Genomic DNA, 25579 nt, shown 5'->3' on the forward strand with positions numbered 1-25579 from the left:
AGTACCAAACCGGTACTTTTGAAACGGTGCCGGTGCTTAAAGAATGAAGAACACACACTTTGTCCAAAAACATCTCATGTTTAGCTGTTTTTTTGTAAAAAGACAACAATATTAGCGTTTTCTGCAGCTATAGGGGATTTATGGTATCACTCTTGGCTGGAAGCAGTGCTTAAACAATGGAAAAAACACAAACTTTGTCCAAAAACCTCTCATGTTTACCTGTTTTCCACTTTTTCTTTGGTCATTTTAGCCTTTTTGGCCAGGGTGAAGGGAGTATCTGCCATCAAACAAGAAGACAGCCACATGCAACTATGACGGTGTTTGCTAGTTCACCTTACGTGCATTAATTTAATAACGTGGTTAGCCTACTCAACGTAAATTACACACATTAAGCTACTCACCCAGAGAAGAACGGCTGCTGCTGCCATCATCATCCTCATCATTTCTGCTGCACTGGCAGGGCTACAGGCCAGGACTCTCCTCTTCGGGTTTTTGGGGGATGTTGCTAACTCCGGGTCCGATAACAGTAGATGTGCTCGATGTGAGGTCTCGCAGCAAGCTATCAAATACGGTGCATTTCTCGGCTTTTAAAAAAACGCTATACGGTGCCAGGTGTTTCATCAGATTCGAGGTGTTACCTCCTTTGCACAGTATCAGCTTAAAGCACTTGTTGCAGGCTGCTGAGTTTGCATATTTTGCTGTGAAGTACAGCCAGACTGTTGACCGCTTCACTTTGGGCATTTTTAATCTGTAGCTCTGCTCTAAAAGAACGTACATACCTGGTCCCGCCTACTACGCTTGCAAAGGTAAAATGATTGGCTGGAATCCAAAGTGTATCACATCAAACCAGTCTGGAAATAACTGACTGTTTATTTTTATTTATTTGTTTATTTTTGTATAAATAAAATTGAATTTAACACAGAAGTCATCAGCTGGAATGGTTTCCAGTAAACAGCTGAGACTCTCTAAAAGCTAGTGGACTTTAACACTAGTGGCTGTATCAGTGTTGTTGTTAATCAAACAGTCCTATTCAACTGTGGTAATGTTTGAAACTACCATCGTTTTGGAATCTCCACGTGTGGTTCCCAACATAAAGCATCGGGGAAGAGCTCTGATATATAAAGTAATCCAAAAACTTTAATTGCAAGTTGTGTCAGATGTTAAGACTTCAACATATTGAACTATCGTATTTTTTGGACTATAAGGCACACTTAAAATCCTTTACTTTTCTCAAAAACCGACAGTGTGCCTTATAGTCTGTTTATGTATGAATTCTGGTTGTGCTTACTGACCTCAAACAGATTTTATGTGGTACATGGCGCTCATAAATCTGTCAAAATGTACGAGTTTTGTAAGCTACGAAGCCGCATGGCTTGATGGATTTTTGAAGCATTATGGCTACCATAGTCAGGAGTCTCGTGGATTAATATGTACTGTGCTTCAACATAATATTACCGTACTGTGTGTGTATAAGGATTCCAAAATGACACCTGTTAGGAGACATGATTACGAAGCAGATTTCAAACTCAAGGCTGTCAGTCATGCAGTAGAACATGGGAATAGAGCAGCTGCAAAGATGAAGAACTTGATAGATTTGTCGAAAAGGAATGAATTGAAAAAGTTAGTTTACTGTTCTGTATTTTATTTGCTACAACTAAACAATTTTGAGAGTTATTGTGAATGAGTTGAATAAAGTTTGACTTATCTGACTGTTTTGTTTCGCCTAATGCGCCTTATAATCTGGGGTGCCTTATGGTCTGAAAAATACAGTAGTTTAAAACAAAACTTCTATTTCCACTGTGGTGACAGCAATGCATCAATGCCTAATAACCACACCACACCCAGTGACTTCAGAGTGCACTGACAGACCTTAGACCACACCTCTGAATCAGAAACATAAGAAAGATTTCCAGGTGCTACAATATTTCCACCTGGTCAGCAGTGACCAACTCAGGGTTATGATTGGGTTATATTTTAGTCACATGCTAAATAGTGAAATTTTCAGAAACTAGAAGGTTTTTTCTCTCTCAATGGTTATAGCATTTGTGTGCTCCAAACAGGTGAAAATTGTATATATAAAAAGAGAACTGAACATTAACCAAACTGTCCTGTCGTCTAACCTTGAGACTAGACAGGCCTTCAATAATATGCATGTCATACAGTCAAGATTAAATGATCAAAGTTGTGTTTAAATATTTTCTTTCATCTCGATACCTGTGTGCATCCCAGTAAGTGACTATAAGCACAACAGGGTCAGATGAAAATATAAATGTAGCACTTAATGTAGTCCAAAGACTGAAGAAAGTGATGATTAAAGTTTCCAAAGAAGACATTAAACTCTTTCGGGGAGGAAAAAAACAGTTGCACTTTTAATCAGTCCCAAATTCAGCCATGCCTTAATGCATATTTAATTACATCAATCCCCCCCACCCCCTTCTTTCCTGATCAAAGTGAGAGGGAAGATCTTGTTAAACGGAGGCATATGGACGTTAGTCTGAAATATTGAGAAGTATATGAAAGAGGAACCCTGTATTCCCTTGTGGATCCCTCGCACAATCATGCCAAAGAATGGAGCAGAATGAATTGAGGTGCTTGTTGTTGTTGTTGTCGAGAAAATCCCCAGCTCACCAGTAAAGCTATTATCCCATACTACCGAATACAATAAAATTTGAGTCACATCAGTTTTATTGATACTCTCAAGCAATTTAACAGGTAGTGTTGGTAGTCACAGAGCAACGTCTCATCCCACTTTATTCACATCAACAAACAACAGATAATGCAATAACACACAATGTAATTGTAATGGTAGATGCAGTGAAGAAACACTATACACCAGTGCTGCTTTGGTGGTATTATCATATGCTTAGACATGGTAAATGTCCATATAATTGCTGCTGAAATGCCTTAAGCAGCTTTCTGCTATCTCTTGCAGCTTCTCAGTCCAATAGATTAACTCATCTGTGCCAAAAAGAGTGATGCATTCACATTTAGGCTTGGGTTGTGATTGGCTAATTTAGGTTAAGGGACAAAACTAAATGTCGGAAATAATAAACCAGACTTTAAAACCAATTTCAATGCTGCTTTTTTTTTCCAATGCGGAGTTTTTTTTCCCCACGAAGCAGTTCTTAAGACAGTATAAAGGCCCAACACGTAAAAAAAAACATTAGCCACTTCTTTTATTGTTCACGCACTGCTATAGAGCACAGAAATCACACCCAGAATCACACAAACATATTTCTTGTAATGATATGTTTGTATTTTATCACATCCTGATAGATATGTATTATGTTTATATACATCACAATTTTGTTGGTAGAAAAGATAAATAAAATAAAAAATGTTGAAATTAAGAATCATGTATTTTTGTGCTTTGCTGAGTTGCAAAAACAATTAGCCCATAGGTACTTAACATCTACAATTTTAAGACATGACCTTGTCGTGTCAAAAGACCAGGAAAGTATTGACTATCTATGGTCACATGCATATTTGAAATCATCACAGTGGCATTGTAGCTAGCACAGGAGCTAGCTCTGTCACATTCACTCCTTGTGTTAATTTCATTGACCAATGATTTTCATCAACAACCATTTTTATCCTGATCAAAACAAGACAAAACTAATGAACGAAGGCAAAAAACCTGATGAAATGCATTTCGCCAACAATTAAAAATGAGATGAAAATTTTCTAGAGAAATATTTTTTATGAAAAAGCAACAAAATATTAACTATTTGGAGAAGGCAAAGAGTAGAAATACGGACACGTTTCACAACAAGGAAAAAGGGATGCTCTGTAACTGTGTGGAGCAACTTTGACAAGTAAAGTTTTTTTTTTAACTTTATATTTTAGCCAGCCGAATCAACTTTAGATTTAGTCTACTATAATCTAATCATATTTCGATGAATAAAAGAAATTAGATGCTTAAATTATGACAACAACTAAATCAAAATTTTCTGTTCAAATTAAAACTGGTGTTGAAGTTTCCTTGACCAAGATATTAAACCTCCAAATTGCTCCCAGTGCTTAAAAAGATGTGTGTTTGTGTCTTTAGAAGACAAGTAAGTTCAATTCAATTTCAATTTTATTTATTCATATAGCGCCAAATCACAACAGAATTCACCTCAAGGCGCTTTATATTGTACAGTAAAAAGTAAGTTAACCCTTTAAGACCTACCATAGAACCAAGTTCGCCAGAGCTTATATTATATTTTTACATGCTGTGGAGCCATTTTTGGGAGCATTTCAAGTTGCTATACATCAATACAACCATTATAGCCCAAACTTTGTCTGCATTAGGTGCATAGTAATTACATAAATTGCAAAAAAGTGCAATAAACTACAAAAAAATTGAAAATCGTTTTTGTTTTTTTAACATATATTTCTAGTTAGAGAAATTTAAGAGGCTTATCCCTCAAAACTGTAAATACAAAAAAGTTACACAAACTAGTTTCCCACCACAGGAAATTTATTTTGAGTGTCTTCATAGTTTTATTTTTGAAATACACCAATTTTTATATACTGCAGGAAAAACGAAAATAAATATTATAGTGCAAATTTGCAAAATAACAGCATATGCATCAAAATAAACTATTTCCAGCAGTGCAATATGAGTCTTAAGCATCCCAGAAACGACACAGAAAGTCATAAAGTCAAACATAACTTTTTAAAACACATAACAAGTAAAACACAAGCTCATAAGGCCCCGATCGTAAAAAAACTACATTTCCGCAAAATGACGTCACTTCCGGTTTCGGGCAGGTCATGCGGTCATGTGATAGTTCGCGCTGATGGACGTAGGAAGTGTTACAAACAGCTGATGGATCGGCGAAGCGTGTTTCTGGAATATCATGTTTTTGTTGCTACAAGTGATTTTTATGCAGTTTTTGCAAAGCTATATGTGGAAGGAAACTGTGACCTAGGACAAGCTGATGGCATAAGATGTAAGTACAACTCCTCCAGTTTCATATGCAAAAAAAATTATTGCGCTAGCTTACTTGGTTGCAGAGCTACCGGGATTTAAAAATAGTTACGCAAAACAGAGCGTGCCCGCTCCGATCGGCTGTAAAGGGTTAAGAGGTACTATGTAAATACCAGTCTATGTAAGCAGATTTGTAGTATCGGATATATTTATCCTACACTTGGGGTTAGCAAAGAATGATTTCAGTGTTGCCTTTCTCTATGTGACATGACAAGCCTGCACATTTCCACAAATTGTCATTTTTCCTAATGGCTGTCTTCTCATCTTTCTGCTCCTGATTGGGTTTAGTGGCCAGCTGTTCATGCACCCTGAGGGCCTGCTGTTCCCTGGGGTATAGCTACCGTTAGTTGCCACCTACACACATAACACACAAATGCAGCCCTTTGAAGCTATTGTCTCCTATGAGATGTTTTTTTTTGTTTAATTTGAAGACATACAAGCTTTAAGTGTCAGTCCTACAGAGGTTTTGCAGCTCTTGCATGTCACAATGATCCAATACGGGCTAAAAATTTCCTGGTCTTATTTGTTGTCAGACAATGTATATTTCTCATGAATTTAGGTTTTTTCATTACATTTCTAATTCGGCTGTTTGTGGACTTATTGAGCATGAGGCCTCCAGTCTTTAACACATTTCTGTATAGCACTATAGACAATATAATACTCATTGGCCAAGGGCAAAGCCTATGTGCAGCAAACTTTAAGGGTTCATTGGTATTCAAATCTTCATCAAGTTTCATCAAATGCAGCCTGATAGGTTACTTTCCTCATGTTAACGGAGGACAAGATACGCGCTGTACAGAGCTGTAAAAGCTTGCAGGTAAACATGTCAATGCTATTTAAATTTAGCAGGAAGCAATCACGTTGAAGTGTTGTTGGGGAGGTACTGAGGTGAGGTGGCTAAAACGATTTCAAACAGATCTCCATCGGAGTTATTAATCCCTGTTAGTTTAAACCTTGGCTTATCTCTGACCTTTCTGTCACCCCTTCCTATCTCTCCCCCCTCTCTTTATCTGTCATCCTGATTCAATCCAGTTTTTACACATTTCCCTCAAGCTTGGGAACATTTTACATCTTGCTCTCTGGAAGTTTCAGACCATTTCTGTGGGTTCATCATGTTCCACTTTGACATTTTGTCATATCATTAATTCTACGTAACTTATCAGCCCCCCCAGTAAGTTTAAGTTGATCTAAACTTCTAGGTTGAACTAAACTTACTGAAAATGCCTGCTTAACAATTTAGCAGGCACACTGCTAGAGAGAGATAGACAACAACTCAGTTTCTCGACGGAGCATTCCATGTATTTTGCATGACAAAGCTCTACCAGTTCATCTCTAAATTAGCATCTGGAGAAGCAACAAATGGTTGGTAAGATGTGTAGTCCTCAAATGCGGTCTTTCTAATGTAGGTATTCTCTAATGTTTGGTTAGAAGAGTCAAAACTCCCACAACACTTGTGCAAAGAATAACTTTACTATAGCCAATTTATTCCAACAAAACTGTTTTAAACTGCATACTGACAGCCTCCTTTGTAGTTCAGTGCACAAACTGAAATTGCTGAAGAACTTTTTAAAGAACAAAAATATAACCAATTCACACTAAACTGCATTGAAAGTTCCCCACTGAGTAGACATTACAGTCCAATTCAACTACCAGTCACAAATGATAGTGCAGAGTACACACTCAGCACTATGTGAAAAAATAACACAAAATTCTTAATCTTTCAGATGCAAACTTACACTTTGAACGCGTTAGCGTGGTTAGCTCGTTAACGCGTTAGCGCCACCCAGCCCCACGTACGGGGCGATCCGCGATAACTCGCTAACGGAGATTTGCCGCGTTAATAGAGTTATGGCGTTAACGTCATTTTAACGAGATTAACACTGACAGCATTAGTATATACACACTAGAAATGTTGCGATTTTGTAAAAGAATTTGTCCTCAAAAAAACGACATCAGGAGATGATGAGCTTGTCCTGATGCTTCAAAACAAGAAAAAGAAGAAACACTAAGATGTTTCATGGAGGTTTCATTGGGGAAAAACCTGTAAATGATAACACCCAGCAATGATGCAAAACTTTTTATGTCGCTAATGAGTTCAAACTGATGTATGAAAATGTCCAGAACTTCTGCAGGTTTGTTTGGTCTATGTTTTGGTGAAACCTAGTGGCAGGACGGAGTAGTTATCTGACCTATAGCCTGAGTATGAACACATCCAGATAGTTTTGCTGAATCTCAGCGATATCATGTGTTAATCTATCTATTTATCCCTCTGAAGCCGCTGAACATTCAGCTTAGTTAAGAGGAATACTTATTTTATCCATTCATTTTCTTAAACTAGCCATACCAGTCGAATGTCAGGAGGCACAGTTATCTGTGGTCCACAACACCAACATCAAAGACATTGTATTCATTTAAACATTTTTTTTTTTGCCAGGCAAGTTTGCCACGTACTCAGTTAAAGGTTATTGTTTTGGCTCTGATATCAGCCTTCAGAGCGATTTAACCTCTCAGAAATCTTTCGCTGACATTCCACTGGTGTTTGTGATTAAAGTCATTTTTAGAGTATTTTAGAAGCCTTGGCAGGAGGTGGAGAGGTGAAGCTGCTCATTCTTGGCCACATTTTCAAGCAAACAGTGTTAATCACATCAATGCAAGCCTTTTGTTGCTGTGCGTGTGTGTGTTTTAAAGGTGTGTATATCTGTTGCTTGCCCAGTGATTACTCATGTTCACACATAAGCTGACTCTATATGTGGTTCCAATGACAATAGCACCAGTGACTGTGTGCATACATGTGTGGCTGTGTGTTTAGGGATGGTTTATATGTGTGTGTGTGGGAGTGGATTTGGCCCCCTCACTTTTGTGATTGTGACTTTATTAAAGGTGTTTGTTCTGTCGGATGGCAAAGACACAGAGGAAGCGAAAATGGAAAGCTCATAATCTGCACATTATACACATCATGTGTCAAAATATAGAAGAGTGATTTATGTGACAATCCCAATCCATGACATTCTGCTGCTTTATGGTATCAAAGTGTAATGATAAATATCATTTATTATAAGCTCGGCATAAAATTACCGTAAGCTAGTAGCCAAATGTTGCTGAATGGGGGATTTGGTTGTTTATCTGTGGGTTCTTTCATCCCAGGGAACATTGCAAAAATACCCAATGAGACATTTAAGGCTATACTGAGGCTTGAAGGAAGGTAATGAGTTTTTTCCAGGGCAAATTGACTCGTATCGCGAGTGTTCTATATTCCTTAATATCAAAGTGATAACATACAGAAAGTGATGCTGTTCTACTGCATGTTCAAGGAAATGTGCATCTCATGAAACTTCCATTCGACGATGATTTTGATAGAACATCTGTCAATCATCTCACTGAATCAAAGGTTTTCTGTTAGCATACAGCATACACCAGTTTCTCTTAATGAGACTTTCACAAAGCAGAGTCAGAGTTTACGGTCCAGCTTAGATTTAGCTTTGCACAAACACGAGATGTCTTTATTTCTATGTGGACACCAGACACTTAATTACAGTAGGTACACCTTGCTGTTACCAGGTCGGACCCCCTTTGCCTTCAGAAGTGCCTTATTTCTTTGCAGAATGGATTCAACAAGGTGCTGGAAACATTCCTCAAATATTTTCATTCATACTGATATGAATGGAAGACACAGTTGTGCACACTCATGATGTGGATCTCTGGTTACATCCTTACCCAAAGATGTTCGATTGGATTGAGTTGCAGTGACTATGGAGGCTACTTGAGTACAGTAAGCTCATTGTGATGTTCAAGAAATCAGCTTGAGATAATTTGAGCTTTTTGACATGGGACATTATCCTGTTGGAGACAACCATCAAAGGATGGCACACTGTCGTCACAAAGAGATGGACATGGTCAACAACAACATTAAGGTAGGCTGTGATATTTAGATGAAGATCATTGAGTGGGAAGGCTCTGGCTTACTCTCTGCCATTCTCTGATATTGATAAAAGTTTTAGGCTACTCTTTCATGCAACATTCATGTACTTTGCTCTAATGAAGGAGTAATTTTGACTAAAGTGCAATAGGAATCAATAAAATTCAAATGATTCTTCATTGAGGAAAATATTCTTGGTATAAACTGAATGTATACCAATTGAGTAAATTTTATTTGACCAGACTGAATGCTTAAAGCCCTCATAAATGAATCCAAATACAAGTGCGCTTTCTTTTGATTTTCCATTATGTAGCCCTCCGTTTCTTTCTTTTTTATGCCTTTCCTCTGTGATTTGCGTCTCTGCTGAAAGAGCCGGTGAGGGATGACCGAGCAGTGAAGGCAGAAATGAAAAACACTGGAAGTGTTTAAACTGTAGAACAATCTATTTTTCCCCTTTTCTTTTACAACAGTGGCCCAGTATGCAATATTTACAGTGAAGATCAATTTGGTGAAAACTGATGAAAAACCAAATCTAAGAAAAAGAATCAAACCAAAGAAAATAACTAGTCTTTAACTTGAAGCTGCTCTACGCCATATGAGTTGGGCCCCTAACAGTACAGCCAATATGGTCTTCATCTGACACACAATGAATCATAAGAGGAGATACAGTGCCTGCATATATAGTCAGGAAACAGCAAATAATAATTAGTACTAAAAACATTTTCAAAAGAAAAAATTAATATGTTAACATAGGAAAAACCTTTAAAAATGTTGTTAAGGGAACGAAAAGACCCTCAAACTGCTTACAATCAGCACATTCTAGAAACAACTGGGAAAACTCATACCATAGGCACGTTTTTCCAGGAATCAGATTTAATGAAACAAATTCATCAAATACAAATCTTTAAACTTTTGATTTTGGCAACAATACACAAAAACACAGCTAGGTTACAACCGCTGCGTACGTCCCATTCTCCTTAAAATGAGGCACAATTCAATAGAAAATAAATGGCTAAAAGGTGACAGTATCTCAAACCACCACCGTGTTTCACAGCTGGTGCTTTGATTGGTTTATTTTAATGGGGGAAAATATTCCTGCACAAACTGGCTTTCGATTTAAAATCTGCAGATTTTCGCATTATCATCCAACACAATAGCAAAGTGACTCTCTCAGAGGTTCCATACAGGTTTCATACAGCATATCTCTCCAACCTGATCATAATGTTGTGAATTTAAATATTTAGGAAAGGCAGAAGAATCTACTTTTTCTCTCTCTTCTTTTTCAAACATAGGAATAAAACTTCACAAATTTATTTGTGAAGGAATTCTGTTTTATTTTTTAATTTATACCCCTGCCCAATCCCAAAAATGTTGGTGGAAATGTAAAACTTCTGACCCTGACTTATTGTTAAAGAAGTGACCATGTTTATGTGTGGTGATAATAGAAAGCACATGGAAGAGTAGCTAAGCCTTTGAAAAAAAAAAGTTCTACTACCAGCCAAAATATTAAGTTGTTTTTAACAGATCACACTCCTGAGTGGAATTATACCTGCCCCGATATTTACCCTGCTTCATAAATGCTCTCATTGTGGTTATCCCAGGGTGTTATGCCATACACCTCGCTCGCTGGATGCCCAGAAATGATGGCATGTAATTGAGCTACTGTAATTTGTAGTGATTGACCCAGAGGGCTGGCTATTAGCAATTGTCAGCTGTAGTGATAGATCCCTTTAGCATTATGCCACAGCCGTCCCCAGTGTCCGCACCCGCTTAACTTGTTATTTATAGATCATGTCAGGCCTGTAATAAACATAAAGCATAAACTGCAGCTAATGTGCCTCTAATGAAATCTGGACATGAGCAAGTTTATGAATTGAAATAATTCACTGGGCTGTTCTGCTGTGTCACTGGGTGCCTCTAACTCAGAAAAGGTTAGCTCTATGTGCTCATTTGCATGGTGTTAATGTAGCACGAAAAACACAATGCAGTCAAAGGGAATGGCGTATGCAGTCCTGTAATGTTACTCTGCCTTTGGATAAGTGGTTGAATAAACCACATTCAGTCATGTTTTTCAGCCACAAGTATGACCTCCATACACTTCACATGTCTGAGGAGAGAATTATAAGGGAGCCATGTCGGATCCTTGAAATCTCCTTTTCAGGTTGCCAGAGGTTTTTTTTTTTTTTGCTGTAAAGAGCTTTTACTGTGATAAAGCTTAGAACTCAAGGGCTAGATAGGTGGTATTTGTTCTACAAAATATACAACAAATAACAGGTTAGAATAAAACGTTCACTTTTCACCTTCAAACATATAAAATATGCCAAAAACCCCATCACTGCATTCTTTTACAGAAGTGCGTAACTCATCTTGGAATTATTGCAGCACTGCTGAGGAGATTTTGTCATAAAGAGCAGCTTTTGTGTTTATCCGACTGCATTTTTAGTAGGACTAAAGTCAGAAGCTACCAACTCTCAGAGTGCTGACATTTTCTTTTTTTATGGATTGAAGTGAGTTGTTTTCTCATTTAAGTCATACTTTAACTTGAGACAAATGTGGAAATGTTCCAGATTTAAGTGCTTTATAGTCAAGCTCTATGGCTTAAAACATAGAGAGGTGCCAGAATACTGTAGGTGCGTGTTGTAGCTTCCTAGTAATGGCATTTATGGCATTTCTATTTTTGCTATAACCATGAAACTATGATTTTGTAGGCTTGGCTACAGCCACCTTCTGGTAATACACAAGAGAAAATCAGGAGGAACAGCAGTGACCTTGACAAAAAAAACTGTGAATTTTAGTTCCTTTTGCACAAAATACCCAAACTTCCATTGCAATTACATTTGCAGCTAAATTACACTACATTACATTTTTAAATAACTAAAACTTAATTTTGTTTTTAACAAAAAATTTAGGCATCTAAGTTCTTTGAGTTCCTTTAGTTTCCTTTAGTCCTTTAGTTCCTTTAGCCGCTTTCATGGGTAAAAACCCATGGAAGCGGCTCCACATGGTTTACAAAGCATCAAATTGTCCTTGATATTATATGTAAAATGTGTCCATAAGTCTACTTTCTTCCTCCAAAGTGTTGACATTTTGTTGCGTTTTCTTGAGAAGATGATGTGAGTTAGCTCAACTCTGGCGCGTGAGCAGATCAAATGTATGAATCTAAACTCTGATTGGATCACTTCCAAACTTGTCCCTCCATTTTACATACCTTAGTTCTGATTGGGTCTTGTGTCTCAATATATCAATATATTTCATCAGTTTTTACACTTGTACATTTGTCAGAAAAAAATGGTTGCTGGCAAAAACTTTGATGAAAATTATTGGTCAACCAAATGAACACATAGTATTCACAATTAATACAGTTTACACTAACATAAATGAATCAAAACCACCTTTTCCATCAGCTAACTAAGAATATACTTAATATATCATAAACAATAAATAAATATACAATGGTGACTGTTTTCATACTCAGAGTTTCTGGCTCTCCTGAGGTTGTATTCTGATGTCATACATGCATTTCAGACACACAATAATACATTTTTATGTGTCTGAAATTTAAAGATGTTTTTAATTGTACCTTTACATAGTTTCATTATGTTGATCCTCTCAGTTCATCAGATATTAAACTGTTAGCAATACAATCATTGCAACAGTTCAACTTTTAAAAAATATGTATGTAATTCCCACGTACACCAAGTTCACATTGGTAGAAAATTAGTCAAGTTCATTGTGAATTCCTGTGTCATAAATGCTTCAAATTCCAAAGAAAACATGAAAGTGAAGAGTAAAGTTGGTGCAAGTTAGGGTAAAATGTAAAAGGAGATTTTCGTCAACTCTGATTAAGGTAGTGCAGTGGCCTGTGTGTCTGTGCTGTTCAGGTTAGCCACCGCAAACGCTGCTTGTCAGAGTCACAGCCTGCACTGTCTTCTCCTAATTCTGCATATGTGTGGCACTATTTGTGCTCACATGCAGGCAATATTGTGTCCGTGTTTGTGTATGTGTGAAAATGTGTGTGCGTGCATTTAAATCTCCTGCTGCCACCCCCCATCTTATTGCTTTCTTTCACTTCTCGGGGAGAAATCCTCTTGATTCGCCCAGTCCCCGAGGCTAGAGCCCCATACACAGCAGATGTTCCACTGAAAAGGCCATGAATGTTTAATCATTTGTGTTATTGATGCTGCCTTTTTGTTTGTTAGAAAGTGTGAACGACTGTTATATGTCTATTTTTTGCATGTTACATATCTGTGTTTGAGCGCGTGCATGTGTGTGTAAAAAAGAGAGAGAGACAAAATAAACATCACTCTTTTTAATCCATTGCTTTTGAAAAAAAAAAACCTCTTTACCTCACATGCCCTGCAATGAATGAATAATGAAGTCTATTAAAAATGTTATTCAGAATCATTACTGAGTGTGCTGTGTCAAATATCACATCAGTGCACTCACACAAAACAAGACAATCTCTTTTTTTTTTGTCAAACAAAGTTAAACCCTACTTTTACCCGATCATGGATGAACAAACTGGGCTCCGTCTCTAAACTGTGATTTGTTGAACTTAAAGCTGCTGTTTTAGTATTTGAGCTGACAGCCAGATTTGATCATAATTAGACAGCATGCCGTGGGCTTTGATTGGCACGGTAATTGGATTGTCATTGGGGCTGAAAAGCTATTATCTTTGGATCATGCCCCATGAAATTTGTTGGAAAAACTTCTGTGGCCGTCATTAAGTCAGCCATCTTGGGGGCCTTAGCAAATGAGCTTTTGTATTTTTTTTTTCTTTTCATTTTTAGGTAAAAGAAAGAGAGAGTGAGAAGAAGGGGGGTTGAGAAAAGAAAAAAAAATGAAAAGGTACTTGTGCACCGCTGGGACCCTTAGATCTTCCGAATCGCAGCAAAGACAATCTGGGCTCTATTGATTAATGATATTAGCATAGCAGGTAGCGCTAAGTCGAAAAGCAGCGTGCTGGGTTATTGCCCATTGCTCTCACCCACTTGCAAGTAACGTAGATGGGTGTGTGTGTATGTGTGTGCGTGTGTGTGTGTGTGTGTTGGGGGGTGCAGCAAGTGATGGAATGGGATAATAACAGAGAGGTGAGCCTGGAAGGAGTGTGAGGGAGGGGAGTGGTGGGAGGAAAAAGGGAAACTGCAGGGTGGCTTTTCATTTGCAATTGTTTATGTAAAGTATCAGGTGTGATGCCCATTTTAGGGGAATAAGTAGCAATACAAGGTAATGAAAATGACAACAGAAATGTGAGATATGAAATGGGTAGAATTTCTCAAAGCTATTGGGCAATTAAATCAACTTAGACAACTGTGAAACCTGGAAAACATCAGTAAACTTTCTCTCTTTCTGCCTCTTTTCCCGACCTCCCGGCGTTAACAGTGGAAGTACCTGTTTTTGCATATTATAGTACGCCACAAATTACAAAACAGAAACAGTTCACTGTTTATGCTTTCACATATTTCTACAAAACTGAAAAAGAAAAACAGAAATGGGAAGTATTGATGTAAAAATACTTTTTTTACAGTACAGAATTTTTTAGGTGTCTGCACTTCTGACTTCTTTTTCACAGATATCTGTACTTTTTACCCCTTATATATTTCAAAATAGGCTTCTTAATCAAGGTTTAATGTATTTGAGGGAAGATTATACTTCACATCTCTTCATGCCTCAAACATTTCACTGATCTGAGTATAAATGGAGGAAATAACAACACATAAAAGACAATCCTAGCATATTACCAGACCTTATTGTACACAAAGAGATGAAACAGGCAAAACTATGTAATTTATGCAACACCGATGGCGCTATATTCAAGAGTTAAAGTGGGCCGGAACTATAAGACACAGCATTTCTCTACATATTTCCATAAGTTGCGATACTTCAGCACTAGCTATAGAAGAGGCGCGAGCATAAATGGAGTAATATGTTGTGGCAGCTCCTTTTCAATGCAACAGCTCAACAAATATCAATAAATATTTTTTTTCTGTGCAGTCTGTTGCAGTTTGTTCCCAGCCACCTCTGTCTGTCAATGTCCTTCTTCCCCCACTCGTGAACAGAATCATAAACTCTTTAAATTTCTCTACTTGGAGCGGGAACTCTTCCCTGACCCAGAGTGGGAACTCCACACTTTTCTTGTTGAGAACTATGGCCTCGGACTTGGAGTGTCTAATTCTTATTCCCACCACAAACTCTTCCAGTCCAAGCTGGAACAACAGTTTTTAACCTGGGAGAAAGATATAGCGACAGTTGGTTCCAACAATAACCAGAGTGCCAGATTTTATCATTACTGAAACATTCACCCATTTACCAACAGACATAAATTCTAATTAGAAATAGAATTGGATTCACATAAGAAATCTACTTACATTACCAAACTCTAGTGACTTGTGTCTTTTTTGCAGTTATCCTCCTGAAAGTCTTTTTAAAAGGTTGTAATAACTATGATGTGGTCAGGGGCGACTCATCTGGTTGAAAACAAGAAATCTGACTCCAGTGGAAAAAACAGACCTCAGCGTTGTGACTTGAATAAATTAGTCATAAAGTGTCCATGGTTTTATCATATATTGCGTTACATTGTAGCACAATTGTGCTCAATTGTGCTACATTGTAGCTACAATGTAGCAATTGTGCTACATTGTAGCATAATATGTGATAAAATGAGGGTACGGCGTCCCTTGGTTTCTCAGCAACAATTACACCTCACTCATGATGTCTCGTTTTAAAATGACAATATGGTGACAGTGAAAGTGTTTTTTCACACTATTAAGTATTAGTGGGTATTAGTATGCATAAGGTATAAATGCATAAACTCCCTGCCTGAGCCTGGTTAGGGTTCCATCTTTCAAAAGGGAGTTTTTTCTTCCCACTGTTGCCAAGTCCTCACCCATACGGGTTGTCTGATTGTTGAGATTATTTTTTAATTTAATAGAAACAAGTCCCAAAAAAATAATTAGTGGTCATTCTTGAGCCATTGCATTTTTTTTATTAGCACTATTTATGTGGGCACATCATATTTAAGCTGGGATTTCCTTACCTGGATGACTGAGCATCCTAATTTTTTAGAAGGTCACGGTGTACATTACAGCCCATGTGCTCACAGCATTTGTTAGAGTTAAATTGTTAAATGTTTGTCATTTTTATGTTTACCATTTGTACAGTGTTTTAACTCTGATGAAAGAAATTCCACTGTCCTTCCCCCCAGATTCTCGAGGTTCTGGTTGGGGCTGTAATGTTTTATTGCAGATATATCCTATCTGGAAGATCTGCCTCTCTTGATGTAAGCTTCCTGCGTTTACGACCCTTTGGTCAGCAGGAGGTCTGACACACACACACTCTTACAGAAGTTCACACATATACATTTACATACAGTCCTTGTCTTTGTAACCAAAGGGGGTTGCAAGGGGAGGTGTTTAGTAAACTATTGTTTGAAGTTTGTCAATAAAAGGCAGCGAGAGGAGGCCACCATCGTGGTCATTTGTCGTGCTGGACACAGATGAGAGGCCTCCCTTGCGCAAGTAATGGATCGATTGACTGTCTTGTTTTCTTCACGATGAATAAGTCTCTAGAATTAGCGGGGTTTGTGGAAACACAGACCCAACAGCATCCAACACACCAAATATTTGAAAACTCTGTTTTGGATTTCAGTGTGCACATTAAGCCTTGGCTCAGGACCTTTTCATAGCAACTAATCCAGATCATGCGCCAACATATTATTGACTAAATGCGTGTTCTGGATAAAACGTCTCATTGTTTCTGTTGGCTAAAGTTTGGCCTGTTTTTTGGCATCTTCTTTTTGCTGTGTAATGGTGTTTGTCTCTGAGGTGGGCGGATTGAGCCAAATTTCAATAGCAGTGATACCAACACTGGTCTGGTAATGGATTGATACTAGCGCAGTAGGATGAAAATTTTGTTTCTATCCTTGAAGATCAGTATGCATTTCACTGAATTGTGTTAAATACATTTTTGGGGGGAAATGAAAAAGAGAATAGATAGACGTGCACTATGAAATATTTCTCAACCTCTTGGTGTTGACTGTCTGTGACTTCCCGGATAATCATGTCAGATTTAACAAATGGATTGCCTTATTGCAGTCAAATTGCTAACTTTACACTGATACACATGCATATGTATGTCACCACATCTCGGGAAAATGGTTCCCTAAGAGACAGTCTCACCAATTCCCTACAGGGGAACCCTACAGGGTACCAAATGTAGAACCAGATAATGTTCCCATATAGAATAATAATAATTATGACAATAATGTATTTGAATACAGAACTGTCATGCTTTGAGAAGCATAACATAGAGTCCTTGCTGGTGTGTGTGTGTGTGTGTGTGTCAGAGAGAGTGGTGTTCCACACACATTTTGATTTGTGAGTGTGTCATTAAAGCAAGATAACAAAAATTGCTTTGCATATGTGAAAGCAAAAGGCAGTATCTGAAAAAGTAAGTCCTATAAGCTGCACTTTCTCCACTCACAAAAGGATATGCATAAACTCTTATGTTAAATGTCGAACAAAACAGTATTTAACAGCATGTCTGGATAGTTTCCTCTTCATTGCAAGTTAAGGACATTGTTGCTGCTTGTCACTGACACAGGAAGCTCTAGACTTTGGTCAGGCAACCTGTCATTGTCTGCCAGGTCTCAACTCCACTTATTTGAGCCGCTGAAATGGACCATTTGACTGTGTTTGTATTGTTGGTGCCTTTTGAGCACCTGAAAAATTGTCTGGTTTTCTCTGTTTCTAACTGTACCAATAAACTATCCAAAAAGTCTGTGCTTGAGGTTTGGTTAATAAAATTATAGCAGTTTAATAGCTACTAGTTAGTAAAACAAACAGCACAGCACCAGTACGTTGATGAGTGCAACTTGCCAACTGTACTTGCTTGCCTTTGCAAGTGCTTTAGCCATGCATCTATCCATCCATTTTCTTCTGCTTATCCAAATTCATAGTTGCAGAGAGGTTGGAGTCGATCTCAGCTGTCAAAGGGTCAGAAGTAAACCCTGTACAGATTACCAGGGAGACAAACAATCATTCATGCTCATTTACACGTATACCTTGGAATCACTAATAAACCTAACAAGCATATCTTTGTACTGTGGGACAGAGTGCACACAGACATGAGAGGGAACATGCAAACTCTACAGCTGACCGGAGGATTCCAACCTAGGATCTTCTTGCTATGAGGCAACATTGCTAGCCTCCACGCTGCTCTTTGTCCAAATCATTCAGTCATTTTTGCCTCCAAAAAAAGGTGCAATGACACAGTAGCATGTTCATCTTTTATGTACAGTCTATGTGTGAAAGGTGTAATGCAGCAGGAACGTGTTTTGTCAGTAGCAACTCTCTCTGTTTCCTCTCTTTCATTGTGTCTGTTCATGAAAGTTTGCATGCAGGCACTGTTGATCGTGGCCTATCAAGTGTCATCTGATTTGCATTCAGTGGATGCGTCATTATTCACAACATTTGATGTCCACAAAAACACATTAGACCTCCCTGTTTTGGTGCGGAGTGGCGTTGGCCGCAACCGCCCAGACATCATTTGTGCACCCAGATAGTCAAATGTAAATTGATATGTAAGAAAATGCCCCATTAACTTTTTCATTAATGGTTATAATGCATTCTGAGTGTCATCCGCGGGGCGGTGCGCTTCCCTGAGCAAGGCCGCACACACATGTGCTGCACACACAAACAACAAGGTCCCAAATACATAGAGAAACAGGCACACAAATGTATGCTGATAATTCACTGAGGAAATCATGAAACACACTAAGAGAGAATTATTTACACACCTCCATCACTAAACTTCACATGTATTTATCTGAGTAGAATACCATTTTAAAGCAATTGTTTTATCACCTTTTCTTTTGGATTTTATCAATTCAAGCTTACAGATGTGTTAACAGGTATCTGAATGGACTCATGGTGGGATTAGTTTCCACATCCTTCCATTCGAGTTGCAGACCAGTGGCCTTGAGTGTGAGATGGCTCACCTGTGTTGTCACGCACAGACTCTCAGGTTTCTATGAGCTTGGAATTTGTGCTTTTTCTTTGCTAATGAATTTGACAAAGATGCACCAGTTAGATCAGTCCCAACTTCTGATGACTTTGTATAAAGACTTGCTCTCTTGATAACTCTCTGCATTCATATTAATAGATTGAACTTAAGAACTTAGTAATTGAGAAAAATGCAGGTTATGAGTGTTGTTGTATGAGGTTTTTTTTTTTTATAGATTTTGATTTTACTTATTTATTTTTTTACTATGCAATATAAAGGAGGCCTCTTTAGGTTAATTACAGTTATAGTTTACTGCTGATTGATAAATGCAAGTTATTCACATCCTCCCTTTGTTTCTACTGCACATCCCTGTTTGGTGTACAGTTTTATGCAGTTTCACTTAATTTAGCTTTTATATATTATATGTACTGTTTGTATATTGTTTTTAATGTGCATTCTGTTATTAGCATTGTTCAATTCTTTTCTTCTACTTTGTTATTTGGCCACAATTGAATGAGCTGGTGGATCAGTAAGGTATGCTAAGTCCAAAGTCAGCATCACAAAGGTGGCGAGATCATCACGATAACTCATACTAAACACATTAGCCTGCTGACCTGTTGGACACATGCTTGCATTGCCTGACAGGTTGACAAGTGGTTGCTGGAGGTTGTTGACAGTTGCAAGCTGAAACCGACTGCAAAGAGATACACAGTACTGCACTGAAAAGGTTCTTGTAACTGCTTTGGTGGCTAGTAGGTTGCCATGGCCACCTGTAGTTTGAACAGAAGAAACCTGCTCTGCAAACTCACTGATTAGTGAAACTGTGAAAAGTGTGATGTAAATGATGTAAATGTTTCCCTTCAAAGTAAAAGTTGCATTTTTGGAAATGTGTTGCTACAGTGGTAAAGGTTTTTACTTTGAAGGTTATATCTACCAGGCTGTATTTCCAGTTTGCATCATAGTATTTTTTAGGTTTCACTACCACTCCATACATAATTGGCAAGTGCTTGCAGACATTTTGTTCATAGGGCTACACCATAGCCACAGAGTAGATTTAACACAGTACATCAATCTATGTGACAGTGTCATACCCACATGCGATGTTTTATTAAATCAGGTTTAAAGTTTCACATGAGAAACATTACAAATAATTGCTCCCTTGTCTTCTTCTTTCCCTTTATATTCTTTATAGATCTCTATCAGTAGTTTCTCTGATCATGTGATTAGTTCATTTTATGCAGAAGAGGAGTCAAACAATAGATTAAGTGGGAATACAAACTGAAGTAGAGACAAACAAAGTTTAGGACCTCCAGTGTGACACCCTTTATGTTATCTGTCAACTAACACAAACAGCTACAGGGTGTTGAAGCTGCTTCATAGTTCACTCCTCAGGTGACAGCAGAAAACAAATAGAACAGTTGTATAATGGCTTGTGTTATGTTTCAGTTGTATTCTTTTACTTAATCGTCATGGATGGAGGTAGCTGTCTTTTTGTCCTCTATCCTGGTTCTTTACTTTATCTTTCTGCTCTTTGTGTTTATAAGAACATTTTGTGTTTTTGTATATATTTTCTTTGCTGTTCGCATGTTGTTGCTGTGTATTAGATTGAAAAACAAAACACCCAAGAAACTCTCTGAAAAGAAATGTGGTCAGATTCCAGGTTTTGTCTTTTCAGTACCGACACCATTTGTTATAATTGCTCATCAATGCAGCTTAAACTGGACCTTTTTCAACCAGTGTGGACAAACTGTAATAGTGAAACATTTACATTTGAGTTTCAGTTAATGAAATCATTGCATTTTGTGAGGCAAACGTATCTTCAAATGTTTTATTTTTTAAACCATGTTTTTAAAGTCCTGGTTACAGCAAATAGAAAAAAAATAATTAAAAATATTTATCTGATAAACAATTACATGAAGAAAATCAGTCATTTTAATTATAAGTTGTCCTGTTATCTCCTTTTCAACGTGTAGTACCTCCCACCTGTTTTTCTTTTTTTTTTATTTGTCTGTCCACACACAAGCTAACAGCATATATACACAAACACACCAATACTCCCACCAGCAATCACCGCCAGAGGTAATATGTCTATTGTTCGACCAGCACGTCAAGCACTTATCCCTGAGTGTTTGCAGGCTGCTGAAAGGAAAGAATTAAAGGTGAGTGTGTATGTGTAAATCATTCACACACACAGGTCGCTAGGCTGCAAAACCATGGCAACATTTACGGGATCAAGCACGAGTGGCAACTGTGTGATTTCAGTTTATTCTGACGTTTGTGTGTTTATGAACAGGTTGAAGCATGGAGACTGTAGATAACTTGGCACAATAACTAAGTTGGCCATGGAGCAGATGGAAACAAAAACAATAAAAAAAGAAACAAAACAATGGTGCAGATATTAGAGAAGAGCACAGTGAGATCCATGGATGCTTAGGTGAAGTTATTATCCAGTTATGGCACGCATAATGGCAACAAAGCTGTACGGTAAATTACAAACAGAAAACAAAGACCTGAGTTTTATGGGAGCCTTTGAGTCGCTTCAGGCCTCTTAACTTTTTGTTGAAAAGGATTCTTCTTCTGCTTTTTGATTAAATGATGGTGTAGACGTCTATGAAAAGAAAGAATGAAAAGAAGAGTCAGTGTCATGTACAAATCTAGTGGCTTTCACCTGCACAAACTATTTTTACATTACAAACTGCATTCTGGAATAACAGCACAGATCATTACAATTTGCCTTTAGATATATTTTAAAAAATGCTTTTATTTTGGTTTGATTTTAGGACGCAAGCTGGAATGAAAAGCTTGGTGGTGGGCTGGATCCACACCTGGACCATATTTCACCAGGGTGCATACTAGAGAATGGATTGGATCATAGGTGAAAGTGTATTCTTACCTGGATAATGGTGAGCATATATATGTATATCTACATATCTATATAAATGTATATATATTTATGTGTTAATTTATGCTTAATTACCGGTAAACTGAACTTTAGTTAATAATTATTTGCTATTTATAGTTAAGTGATAATTAATGTTTACTTACCATCTTTAACATCTTTAATCAATGGAAACTGATGTTTATGGTTTTTGATGTATTTCACTCACAGTTTAGTTTTATAAGCACCCAAACAAGCTTTAGGAAGAGCTCAAGGGTGTAAATGCTCATAGGACTGTAGGACTTTAGTGTAATTATGCTTAATAAAAAGAGCTAGGTTTAACCCTAACCCTGAGGTGTCCTTCGTCCAGGTATCTACCTGTGAATGACTGGAATAGTGAGTAACGATTGTGTCACAGCATTGATGCTAAAGTAAACCCTGTGACTATTTCTGCCAACAGTATTTGAAGTGCTCTAAATGAGAAGGGGATCAGTGATGAGTTGAAAAACCATTATCACAAAACGACAGTCGCATTCCCTAATCATTAGTACATATTATAGAATAATGTAAAATGTCCTTCAGAATGTCATATTTATTCTCTCTTATCAGCAGTGATACAATAGATAATATCCTTCCATAGATTCAGCAACTGGCATATTCTTTTTTACAAGGCCATCCTTGATCTGCTCCCATCTGACTTTGTATAGTTTGCTGTACGCAATTTTGTGGACACTCTTGCAAAACATATTTTAAATTTCATGATAAAAATGCATTAAAAATACCTTTGATGTTATTAACGAGAACACATTCAAAACTAAATGAACTACACATGTGTCTCATAAATCCCTAAGATGCACCAGAAGGGCCGTCAAAGCTGGTCATATATGCCTGGACAATCTTTGAGTGCATTTCCTAAAAAAGAATATAGTCAATGTAAATAGAGCCTGCAAATCTAAATAGACATTGCTACTCGGCTAAAGGAACATAATCTAAAATTCTGGATAGTTGCTTTCATGCACTGCAACATTACTGAGTGATTTTAAGGTGAAAGCCAGGATGAATATACTACATACTCGTGTAGTATGAGTAAGCGTTTCGGTTGTCTCTGGTGTCTGTACTGCTGTTTTATATTTGCTGCATCTGTTTCTGTTCATGGCTTCATGCACCAATAAGACAAGTGGTTATTAAAAAAACAAAAAAAAGAAAAAAAGTTTGTGGGAACAGAAGAGATTTTAAATTCTCCGGATTCAGCCCTAAAAACATAAAAAGGGACAATAATTCAGACTAAACAGGAAGCCACATTAATAGCTGTCCCCTGTCGGGCAGCTATCAGTCAGTGTTAGCGAATCCACAAAAGTTTGGCAGCCATCGCATGAACAGCTGGAGTTGTGATCATTCTTTCCATTTTCTTTGACACCTACTTAGAATAGATTAATGAAAAATGAAACGCCTTTCAGATGTTCTTTCTGCACTTGCTCACTCACTCCGCTTCACTCGTGCTATTAAATGTACTGTTAAGGAGTGAAGACATTAACAAAGTGCAACAGATAATGTGGACATTTTGTGCGTAAGCCGCGATATGAGAGATGTATTAATGGAGGGAAATTATTGCGCATTCAATTACGCCACAAAGCCTTCCAGAGAGGTTTGTGCGATTTTGCCGCGGCCTGTCACGACGGGGGTCCCCCCCCACCGCCACCACCACTACCACCACCTCGTCTGACTGATGAGCACCCTAATCTGCTAATGCTAATCTCAGCAAACGGAGTGGAGGTGGTTTCGATGTGTGTGTGTGTGTGTGTGTGTGTGTGTGTGGCGATGGTGGCGGCGGTGGTGGGGGGTTATCTGACGAGCCAAACGCCTCGACTCGCAGCTCGCTAACGGTGGCCAATAAAATTAAAGAGCCGGTGTGTGCCCGGGCGGCAGGGGAAGACGAGGGAGGAAATCAGAGATAGATAAACAAATAGAATCATAAAAAGGCAGGGCGCTGGTGAAGTGGTAATTCAGTGGGAGTTCATTAGGGGAGAGATGGAGGAATGAGGAGTGGAGGGCTAAACTGTGGATGACATTACCTCTAATGTGGCTCCCCTGCAGAGTTTGTGATAGGGTGGCCGTTCCCGGCGAAAATAGGGTTTTTAGCATGACGCCACGCTCACAAAGACAAACTCCCACTAAATAGGATTTTTTTTTCTTAAGCATTGTACTATTTTATTCCCGAAAAACATCTCCAAATGGGGTTTTCAAATGCGCTCAGGCATACAGCCAAGTTGAGACAACATGGACAAATGAGTTTTGTGGTGTGGCAAATTTGTACAGCGCAATGATGTTTGGAGCACTGAGCCTAAAGCAACATTTTTCTGTCATAAAAAAGAAAAAGAAAAAAACAGACCACCCATCAGTTGCATTCCATCAATTATACTAATATGAAACAGGACTTGTTCTGGACAGAGTGCAATTGTTGTCTGTCTAATGTGAAGCTGCTCAACATTCACTGACCAATTAACCTGTCAGCACTTTTTCTTGATGCTGAAATGTTCATTTTTCCTCCTCATTTTTCATGTCAGTGAGCATCATTTAATCACTTAAAGGGTCACTTCACCCAATTTACCAAAAAAGATATTTTCTCCCGTAGGTCTATCTGTATCTATCCATGAAGAAAGATTTGGATTTATTTGTTGAGATTGTCATTGTTCCCCAGACCTCTTTCTCTACCCTGTGCCTAATGTATTTCCACTTAACTTTTCAAGCCCTGTCATTTTTTACCTTTCTAACACATACCCTCGGGCATCCCAGTCCCCTGGCCAATCCCTTCTTATATACACCCATGTGTAGACAAGCTTCTACAGTAAGTCTGTCACAACCAAATCTCACTTCTTAAGAACGTGGTGACACATAATGTTAAAGGAAAATGGCAAAGGAAACTCAGCTGGGATCTTTATAGTGTTTTTCTGTTACATTTATAGATAATGGTGGCTCTAATCAAACACAAGATTCTTAAACTCTCAGTAAGGAGACCAGATCTATTTTCTTACTCCTCCCAGTTCAAGTTATCTATGGTGGGTGCTGCAGGACAAACAACTCTGGCTGCCATTCATCTGTAGTGAGTGTAGTGCTGTTTTTGCAGTTGTTAGCTGCTGTTGGCTGCTGTTAGTAAACCTTTCTTTGAAGTGTATGTAACAGTTATGTTGCCCCTTTCCTTTGCATTTTCGCTCCTTTGCTGAATGGGACCCTGCTGATAAAACTGATAAAACAGTTATGAACCTTCATATCTTGAGTCTGAAGGTGCAGACGCAAATTAAAATGAGTCTCCACGGCACTCAAACACCTATGAGCTCTCTTCTCCTCCATGTTCGGTCTACTATACAGTGGGGCAAAAAAGTATTTAGTCAGCCACCGATTGTGCAAGTTCCCCCACTTAAAATGATGACAGAGGTCAGTAATTTGCACCAGAGGTACACTTCAACTGTGAGAGACAGAATGTGAAAAAAAAATCCATGAATCCACATGGTAGGATTTGTAAAGAATTTATTCGTAAATCAGGGTGGAAAATAAGTATTTGGTCAATAACAAAAATACAACTCAATACTTTGTAACATAACCTTTGTTGGCAATAACAGAGGTCAAACGTTTACTATAGGTCTTTACCAGGTTTGCACACACAGTAGCTGGTATTTTGGCCCATTCCTCCATGCAGATCTTCTCGAGAGCAGTGATGTTTTGGGGCTGTCGCCGAGCAACACAGACTTTCAACTCCCGCCACAGATTTTCTATGGGGTTGAGGTCTGGAGACTGGCTAGGCCACTCCAGG

General features: G+C 38.1%; 1 long non-coding RNA gene across 1 annotated transcript in view; it reads left to right on the forward strand.

The window, feature by feature from the left end:
• The window catches only part of LOC145419809 (uncharacterized), a 264957-nt gene that overhangs the window by 112627 nt on the left and 126751 nt on the right, over positions 1-25579 (forward strand). The window contains exon 3 of the long non-coding RNA XR_013901143.1: positions 21674-21796. This is a non-coding gene — a long non-coding RNA (uncharacterized LOC145419809). The remainder of the gene's footprint in view (positions 1-21673; positions 21797-25579) is intronic.

The sequence above is a fragment of the Astatotilapia calliptera genome, chromosome 13, assembly GCF_964374335.1.
Source record: "Astatotilapia calliptera chromosome 13, fAstCal68.1, whole genome shotgun sequence".
Taxonomy (NCBI): Eukaryota; Metazoa; Chordata; class Actinopteri; order Cichliformes; family Cichlidae; genus Astatotilapia; species Astatotilapia calliptera.